This window comes from Brienomyrus brachyistius, chromosome 4, assembly GCF_023856365.1.
Source record: "Brienomyrus brachyistius isolate T26 chromosome 4, BBRACH_0.4, whole genome shotgun sequence".
Lineage (NCBI taxonomy): Eukaryota > Metazoa > Chordata > Actinopteri > Osteoglossiformes > Mormyridae > Brienomyrus > Brienomyrus brachyistius.
This window is the reverse complement of record NC_064536.1, coordinates 41387117-41396859: the sequence shown is the minus strand read 5'-3', so window position 1 is coordinate 41396859 and position 9743 is coordinate 41387117. Positions and strand designations below refer to the sequence as shown.

Genomic DNA, 9743 nt, shown 5'->3' with positions numbered 1-9743 from the left:
TATTCCTTTGCTCTTTTGACGCTTAATTCAAAACAACGTGTCTGCGAATCGGTCCTTGTTTAATGATTTCATGGGTAGGAGCCCAAATTGTTGTAGTCACGATGTAGGGACTCGAGTTGTCCGTCTTTTACAGCTTGTTAGTCTTTGAAGGGATTAGCCTTTGTTGTGTCGTAATTGTTAATGTTACTGGTTACATTTCCTTATTGTTGCGCGTGTGTTTACCCGTGTCTTGTGTGTACCCTGTCCGATCCTCGTGTGTAATTAGCTTATGTAAATCTCCCATCATGTGCGCGTCTTACAGTTCGGCGTCTGACAATGTTGTGTTTCCTGTATGTAATTGGTCGGATGTGCTTTGCGTGTCTGATGTAGTTTTTTTTTCTTGGCGGCTAATATAGAGCGTGTTCTCTCTGGCCAGTGACTCTTTGTGTTCCTCTCTTTTTCTGCGATGCCTCGGTATCAGAACCAAGGCAAAGCAAAAAAACAAAACAGAATACAAGTGAGGAAACATAGGAACTAGAAATACAAATGAAACACTAGGAAAACACGCTTATTTTAATTATTTTAATTTATTTTATATTACCATTCTTCATATTAGGTATTTCCTTTTTGATTAAGCTTGCATTATGTAATTTCAACTGCACGGTGTATTTTTATTAATAAGCACATTCTGAGTTTTTGCAATATTGTTTATTTATTACGAATGCTTTTTTGTAAAGCATTTTGTAATGCAGTATTTCTACAACTTCTACAATGTGCACCCCACCTAGGTCATTCTGGTCTCAGGTCAATCATGTGTGGAAGAATTTTCTCGAAGTCCGATGTTTAAGTGTTTGACAGAACTTTATTATTCGATGAGCTCAAAGGGAACAGACACTCAGCAATCATGCGTCTCGTGTTCTGCTCCCCGAACAACAAGTGCATACATCTCTTATAGCCAAAAATGCCGTCATCAGATAGTTCAAAGAAAAGGAGAAGGTGTCTGTAGACACAAGGCACTTCTGCTTATTGAGGCTTGCTTATCAGCACAGAAATTCCTCTGCAGTTTCATACTGAGTCGAGTTAAATTTATCCAATTACCCAATTACTTTTATCTCACTTCCAGGTCATGCTGACCCAGGCCCTTGCTGAGCAAGCTACATTATGGCAAACGTTAGTTCCTTCATAGAAAATAGAAATCCCTTTACTTACAGTAAGCAAGCTTGCATTAGTACATTGTGCTTAATACATCAGACTGATTCAAGTGAGGTTATATTGTTTCAATCATTATAGGTGTCATGCCCTGCTCGTCGGCTCCTCCTGTGTGCCACGCCCCCTGCTTACCCACGTGTGTTTCCCGGATTGTACCCAGCTGTGTCTGCTTATTTTCAATCAGTCCTGTGTATTTCAGTCCGTGTCTTACCCGAGTCCTTTGTCCGTCATTGATGTCAGTCTGCGTCCAATGTTCCCGGCTCCCCGAAGCCCGAATAAACCCCGTACTTTGCCCCGAGTTCTGCTTGTCTGCCTGTCCTTGCCCGCCTGCCCGCACGATCGCCGCTCTGCCCGCGATCTCCCGTGACAATAGGTAAATCAACAACACATTTTAATCTCAATTGTTAATTACTGATTAGGTAATGCATTTGCATAATCATCTATATTCCATTATTGATTACAGATTAGCATAATCAAGAATTTTCTATCACAATCTTTGTGAAGATGAATTGTTACTAATGGTGTGCAGACTGACTAACATGTCTGTAGGTGGTTTTTCATTGCAGCGTAGACCAGTGTTACAGTTGTACTCAATAATATCTGTTCCAGTGCTGCATCCATCCATTGTCTGAAACTGCTTGTCTAACTCAGGGTCCCTATGGGCGCAAGGCAGGGAACGTCCCATGACAGGGTGCCAACCCATTGCAGGACACGCTCACACTCCATTCCCTCGCACAAGCACACCTACCGGCAATTTGACAACTCCAATTAGCCTCAGCATGTTTTTGGACTGTGGGGGGAAATCAGAATCCCTGGAGGGAACCCCACAATGACACAGGGGGAGCATGCAAACTCCATACACAAGGAACTCCAGCGAAGACTTGAGTACACGTGCCAGAGGAGTGAGGCGACAGTGCAAACCACTGCACCACCATGCCACCCTGATACAATAGATACATTAAAATATGTTAATAAAATCATTTATCTCACCTGTTCACTATCAGTGCCCTGGGATGTGAACACTAATTCATTGTTCTCCATCTAATTATTTTCTCTGTAGAATATCTTTCATAATTTATATTTCAGTTTCAAGAGTGACCTTTTCTTAGTCTTTGTTGACTAACAGAACACTGCTTTTTATTAACTATCATTTCTCCTGTTTCCACTGCTCTCCTTTTCTCTGCACATGATGAAGAAGGAGGGGATAATGAAAAACTGAGGTAAGCATTCAGCAGCATTTACAGTAGTGTGGGGGTCCAGCTAGCAGCATTTACCTGATCACACAGTAATGGGAAATATTTTATTTTCTTAATAATAAACTTGAGATCCCATCCCATCCAGGGTGAGCCCTTGCCTTGTGCCCTGTGCTGCTGGGAAATGACTGCAGACCTGTTTTTACAAAATAGTGTAACATGTTGTGTGATAATCTCTAGCTATTTTCATGCTCTTTGTTAATGTCTCCTGTTCCTCACATGTGTCCTGTGTAATAGTACATATGTGGCTGTACCGTGTTTCTATAAAGCATGTAAGACTTTACTGTTCACATCCACCCTCTTATTCAGCTCTTTGGTCCAGCTGGCTCTGTATGTAGGACTGAGCTGATCGGTGCTGCTGTCGATTATCAAGGTGGTTTTACTTCAGTCAGAATAGATTCACTGTTTTGTTCTTCAGGTTTAAATGTGATATGTGTGACTGACAGACACACTGGTGTATTATATGTCTCACAGGTGGGAGCAGGTTCTGGATGCTGTACTGAAAGCTGGGACTGGTGTGTTTTACCTGATTTGGACCATCATCACCATTCAGCTGCACTGGACCTCCTGTAGAGAGCGGGAACCAATCAGAGAGAAGCAGAGGGTCTCCCTGGATCAGAGGAAGCTGGCAGAGGAGATGACCTTCGTGGAGCAGAATGAGTCAGACGAGCTGTAAAATAAACGGTTATGCTAACTGCAGTGAGGCCTCTCTCACTCGGCCCTGCTCAGTCTGTACAGTCATAGCATGAGAGTCAGTTAAACACAGAGGGGATGATTATCTGCTGGCAACCTGTACAACCACGTATTGGCCACTTATTCACAAGTGCTTTGCTGCCACCTGCTGGTTAATGTTTAATAATCGTTATCTTGTGAAGGTAAGACTGGTTTTTATTAAATTGTCTCTTGATTCTGAAAAAATATGGTACTATGCAAAAGTCTTGGGCCATCAAAGAAAACGTTTAATGCTATTTAATTGGGTTGTGTATATTTGCTCAGAACAAAAACACAATTATCATAAAAATATATGCAAATCAAAAGTGACACAATAAAAACTAACAAGAATTTCTTCTTTTCTCCATAAAGTTACTGATGCCTTGTTGGATCGCTAGATGAACCACGCTTTGGATCCTAAACCTCTCCTCAGGGGCACCCCAGCCATTCCATGTATTTGTTAAATTCCGCCACCAGCTCACTTAAATAATTAATTTAATTAAACAAATGTTAATGATGCATTGATTAGCCATAGGAGTTGTGTTATAAAAATATATAGGTCTATTGGATGGTTGGTGCAAATGTTTTACTAACTTTAGAAGAGATTTTGAAATGACTGGGCTGCCACACTTTGACGGACAAAATATTATATAATATTATATAATATTATTAGCCAGAAATATTATTTCTGGCTAAGGGCGTCTGCCAAATCCTGTAAATGTAAATGTAAATATTATAATTCTAGACCAAGATGAAGATCATTTGAACATCATTTTCTTTGACAGCCCAAGATTTTTGTACAGTTTTGTATGTGTCTTTTATACTGGTCATTATTTGTTTAAATACATGATTAATAAATTGATACTTTACAAAACATTTCATATTTTTCTGAAATTGGTAATTATTAAAAACGAATTTCACAAACTTAAATGGTTTGGCTGCGATGGGCTGGCCCCCCATCCAGGGTTGTTCCCGTGCCCATTGCTTCCGGGATAGGCTCCGGACCCCCCGCGACCCAGTAGGATAAGCGGTTTGGAAAATGGATGGATGGATGGATAAATGGTTTGGAGATTTTAGTTCACCCCTCCTCGTCAGAGCCCACCAATCAGGGACTCTTTTAAAGAGTGATGTAATGGGGAACGCCCACTTTTCAATCTGCGGTACAAATACACCAGCTTGTCTCTGCTAACAACAGCCTGTGCATATCAGTTAAGGAGGAAACAGTACCACATACATATTGGCCAACATCAAATGAAAATGTAACACACGAAAACAGGACTGCCCATTTATCACTCTGCGTAAAATCACACCAGCTTGTCTCAGCTGACAGCAGCCTCACATATCAGCTAAGGAGGAAGACGGCATATCAAAAGTAAAAAGAAAGAGACCATCAAATGAAAATATCCCTGTGTGATCTATTGGTTTCTGCTTTCACTCCTATTAAATGACAGTAAGTCTAGTTGCTGTCCGTGGTGCTGAAAACCTGGATCAGTAAATTCCAAATGAAACTTCTTTACCTGATTTAACTGTAACTCACTTATTTTGTTGGCAATGATGCTTTGTTGAGTCTAGAAAGGTGCAAAGTGGGTTTCAGATAAATTAAATGAAGTAGTTTTGCTTAAAAACCAAAAAGCTTTGAACAATCAGTTCAGCTTTGGACTGTAGTGCTTCACAAAAGTAAAATCCATCCAGTTAAATCTCTTTATCCCCAAGTCAAGAAGATATCAAATGCAGAAGCACATTGTGGGAGATACAAGGTGCAGACACATTAAAAGCACTTTTTTGTGTGAACATTATAAAACAGATTGATACACATTAAGCAGTTTGTAACTTTACATCCAGACCTACATCAGTCGGAAAAAGCAGGCGATGACCATCCCATCCAGCAGCTTCATCTCTGATTGTACAGAATCCCTTGTCAGCGTAACTTCTGAAGTCATGACTGAACTAATTTCCAGCTCTGCCTTCAGTTTCATCTGTTAAATTAAATTAGGAACTAAACTAAACTAGGAGGGAAATATAGTCAAGCTACTTAAGTAGCCGAATTTTGTGTATCCACTAGAGGGCAGCCACACATAGATTCCCTTATGAATGGTTCTGATGCTTCCGGAAAGCACTGCACAGAAACCTAGGTATGCCAGTGAGGAACGGATAAAGAGCAGATGGATCCAAATACTAGCTGTAATATATAGTATTTTCAATGAATTTAAACAAATTAATATAACAGTGTCAGAGTGTCAGATCCATGTGACTTTTTATGATTGAAGAACTTTGAAAGCCTGAATATAACTGAGGAGGCCCACGGACCCCATTATGTGTGAAACATCATTGTGGTGCTGAGAGAAACACAGGACTGCTGATAAGACCCAGATGAAGTGAATTACCTGACTTTGCCCCCACCCATCCCCCCCCCCCAGGATACCCCCACCCCTGTCATACAGACACCTTCCTAACGGACCTCTTGATTTGTGCTGATCCACACATATGAAAAGGACCTACTGCAGTGACATTTTAAAACTGTATAAAACATAATAAAGACTGAAACAAAGGCCTGAGGTCAGACCCTCTGTATGTAGCACACAGTGTTTCTGCAGAGTCTCACACTCACATCCTGTATGACGACTTTTCTGCTTTTCAGAATAAGTCTGATTTCACTGCTCTTCGCTCATTTGCAATATGAGGAAGTAACAGTTTAGAAAAGAACTAGACTTATTTGATTAATTTGTTTGTAGTTTAAACTCTGTGAGCATGAATGATTCACTGTGAAGACCAGCTATCAATAATTTTGCTATGAAATCATGTTTCTAAAATGATAAGATTCTAGATGAAATCAAAATATTTATTCCTGGTAAGAGCAGGACAACAGCAGCATCAAACTGTTTTCCTTTTTACAGACATGAAATAGACAGGAAATGCATCAGTGCACAAACAGTTTATGAAAATCAAAGATAGATGGATGATTTTTAAACATTTAAAACCCACAAAAAGGGAGGCAGTGAGGTTAAGGAGAGTCAGGAAGTGAGTGTCAGTCTCCACAGATCTGAGGTCAGCGATACACACATAAGGCTCCTCTGATGCTCCTCTTCATCCTCTTCTTCACTGATGGGCCTCCAGGTGAGGATCACTTACTCTGGGACTCCACCATTCAGCGTAGTTAAGATGAAGATACATTTTGCACAATATACTTACTACATCTGTTTGTTTATATTCATATTGTTCCATGAAGTTTGATCACTTCCCGATTATAGTCTGTGGTGGTAGCATGTTGACCGACTGATTTTAGAATTGACTGCAGTCTTCTTTGTGTCCACTATGTGGCAGCAGTATAAAGGAAATATCTTATTCTGTCACAGCTGCTGGTGTGTGTAAAAATTCACATACTCTGATAACAAGTAATTCTGCCTCCAACTGTTTGTCAGGGATCTGGGCAGGAATGAATTACATGCCGACTGTACATACAACAGAGATAGGCTCCTGGGAGAACTTTGCCAGAAGTTGAAACACGACTTTAAGAATGACACTGATACAGAGTACTCAGCTGTTTGGTTGAAACTAAATCTTGGTCTGGATTTTTACATTCTGGACCTGAACTACCCACTGCTGCACTGACCCCCACCTTCTTCTTTTTTTTCCCTTTGTCCTGTCCGGCAGCTTTAGCAGAATCATGGTCTGAATGCACTGCTGTGACAAACATGTTTGCATTACCATGAGGGGTTCTATAAACTCTGTATAGGCCTCTCATGTTGATCGATTTCATTTTTTTAATTAAAAAAATTTTTTTATTTCATTTTTAACCCGTAAAGTATTGCAGTGGGTGAGCTGGCCGAAGAGAATGGACAGATTAGGAGGGAAAAAAAGAAGGAAAAAGAAGAAAGGAGCAAGTGAGATGAAATGAAAGTTTTTAGCGGGTGTCTCTAACTTTGCTCTGCCATTGCATGCACACCACTTCCAGGGCCAGCCTTGCTCTCATGCTGATATACTGTCAGATTATGCACATCTTATATGTTGTTTTAACCCTTAGCGTATTAGTAAAGGCTGTTTTGTACTTACTTGATGTGATGGTCCACTTTACTGTGGCCTTGAACCACATTAGAAATTTATTTCTGATATATTTAACTTAATCCTCATTTTTCTTTTGCCCATGAGCACGAAACAGCTAAAAAAATTGCATGATGCAGAAGTTATTCTCAGACAGGCACTTAATCTAAAAAGCAGAAATGTCATCATACACGATGTGAGGGTGAGACTGCAGACACACTGTGTGCTGCATACCGAGGGTCTGACCTCAGGCCTTTGTGTCAGTTGTTATTATGTTTGATTTGTGATTCTCACCTGGAGGCCCATCAGCGGATGAAGAGGAGCATCAGAGGAGCCTTATGTGTGTCTCACTGACCTCAGATCTGCGCAGACTGGCACTTACTTCCTGATTCTCCATAACTTTACTGTTTCTCTGTCTTTATCTGTTACTCAGGAGTCCTGAAGTCCAATGAAAAATCCGCTTTCTCCTGTCTATTTGGCTGATACAAGTTCTGCTCACTTCTGCTTGGGTTGCATGGATCACCAGCCACTTGTCACCAACTAACAGACCACAGCCTACCTGACCAATGTCATAACTGGTGCACCTAGGTATAAAATTTAGTCTCACTGTCTCCAAAAAAGGTCACTGTCTGGAACCCCATGGAACCACATTTTTGATTCCTTAGGCAATTTTTACACTATGTGACAAACAAAAACAACACACAAGTTTGTCTCAACACAGGCTCCATAGTCAAGAAAGCACAGCAGCACCTCTACTTTCAGCGGAAGCTGAGAAAAGTCCATCTCCCATCCTCACAACATTTTACTGGGGAACTACTGAGAGCATCCTGAGCAGCTGCATCACGGTCTGATTTGGGAACTGCCTCGCCTCAGATCATAAGACCAGCGGATAGTGAGGATAGCTGAGAAGATTATTAGAGTCTCTCTCCCCTCCATCATGGACATTCACATCACACGCTCCATCCGCAAAGCCACCAACATTGTGGATGACCGCACCCACCCCTCACATAATCTTTTCACTCTGGCATCTGGAAAAGCATTCAGGCCTCCACAACCAGACTCAGAAACATGGCGCCTGACTACTGAACTCTCAGGGACTGATCTGATACCACACACAACACACACACACACACAGCTGTGTAATTATATCTTCGTGGGGACTCTCCATTCATTTCTATGGGGAAAACTGTAATCCCAACATGACAACTTTAACCCCTACCAACCCCTAACCTTAACCATATGTAACCAAACCAAATACAAGACTTTTGGCATTTTTAGTCTTTTGACTGTATTTACAGATCTTTGTGAGTACCTGAAAATGCCCCCCAAAACATCAAAATAACAGGTTTTTGTCACATTGTGGGGGACATTTGGTCCCCACAATGTAATATACACCTAATCCACACACACACACAGAGTAGGTATTTGAATCTTTGTGGGGATTCTCCATTCATTTGTATGGGCGTAACCCCAATCCTAACTATGGCAACCTTAAACATTGCAGTAGTTACCAAGCAGTAACAGTAAGCAACCAAATAAAATGCAAGACTTTTTGAATTATTCCTTTGGCTGCATTCAAAGAATTTAATAAAATTCAGTATCTTCTTACTTTCGGGACCGAAAACATGTCCCTACAAAGTCAAAATAACATGTTTTTATAGCACTATGTACATAACCACCCACCCAAACGCGCGCACACACACACACAAACAGGCCTACCTACAGTATACCCTCCATAGATTCCTGAATGAAATATCTGTAAAGCAGTTATTATGGCATGGCGTTTGGTTTGAACATGCAGTTTTTAAGAATATTGCGCTAATTCTAAACGAAAGACTGCACTAATTCTAAAATGGCTATATAAGAACTTTATTTACCATTAAATAAATTATAAATCAAACCAAAATTTAGTCTCTCAAAAAACTTGTATATGACATATCTTTGTTCACATTATGAGAAATTAAAAACACCAGGACACAGAATGTGAATAACAAGAACTATAGTGTTCTTTCTCAAAAGCGGACCTACCAACGTGGCTAAAATGCTAATTGCGTTCACCAGCTATGGAAAAAAAACAGCGGGGCACCCCAAACATCGCGGTATTACGCATTACCGTAATACTGCATAGCAAAGACATAATGTCATAAAAAAATTACAGTCAGTATTTATAGACAGAACTGCGTGGTTTCCCATTGACAAGTAGATACATGGTTTACGGGCTTGAAGGCGGTTAGATCAACAAATCCAATCACGCTCAGCCAAAACAAGCACGAGCTAAACATACTACTATTGATTGGTTCACCTTCAAATTCGTCCCGCCCTGACAATTAATTCTCGTTTTCATTCGTTGAAAATGGCGTCAGTACATATCTTCATCCTTTCGACCAATGAAAAATTTCGCTGGTTTCCATAGAAACAAAATCAGTGCAGTTTGAACATAAACTTTCTGACAGAGCGATGGCGCAGCGGTGAGAAGCATCTCTTCGTATGTTTCTTGCTATTTCTTCAGATTATGTTTTGTTAGCATAGTTAATTATATATTTCATTGTATGT

General features: G+C 40.5%; 1 long non-coding RNA gene across 1 annotated transcript; it reads left to right on the top strand.

Annotated features, from left to right (window-relative positions):
• The first annotated feature begins 340 nt into the window (after positions 1 to 340).
• Positions 341 to 4028, top strand: LOC125739755 (uncharacterized). The gene is made up of 2 exons (XR_007397287.1): positions 341 to 2408; positions 2916 to 4028. It is a non-coding gene; the product is annotated as an uncharacterized LOC125739755 (long non-coding RNA).
• Positions 4029 to 9743: the final 5715 nt, after the last annotated feature.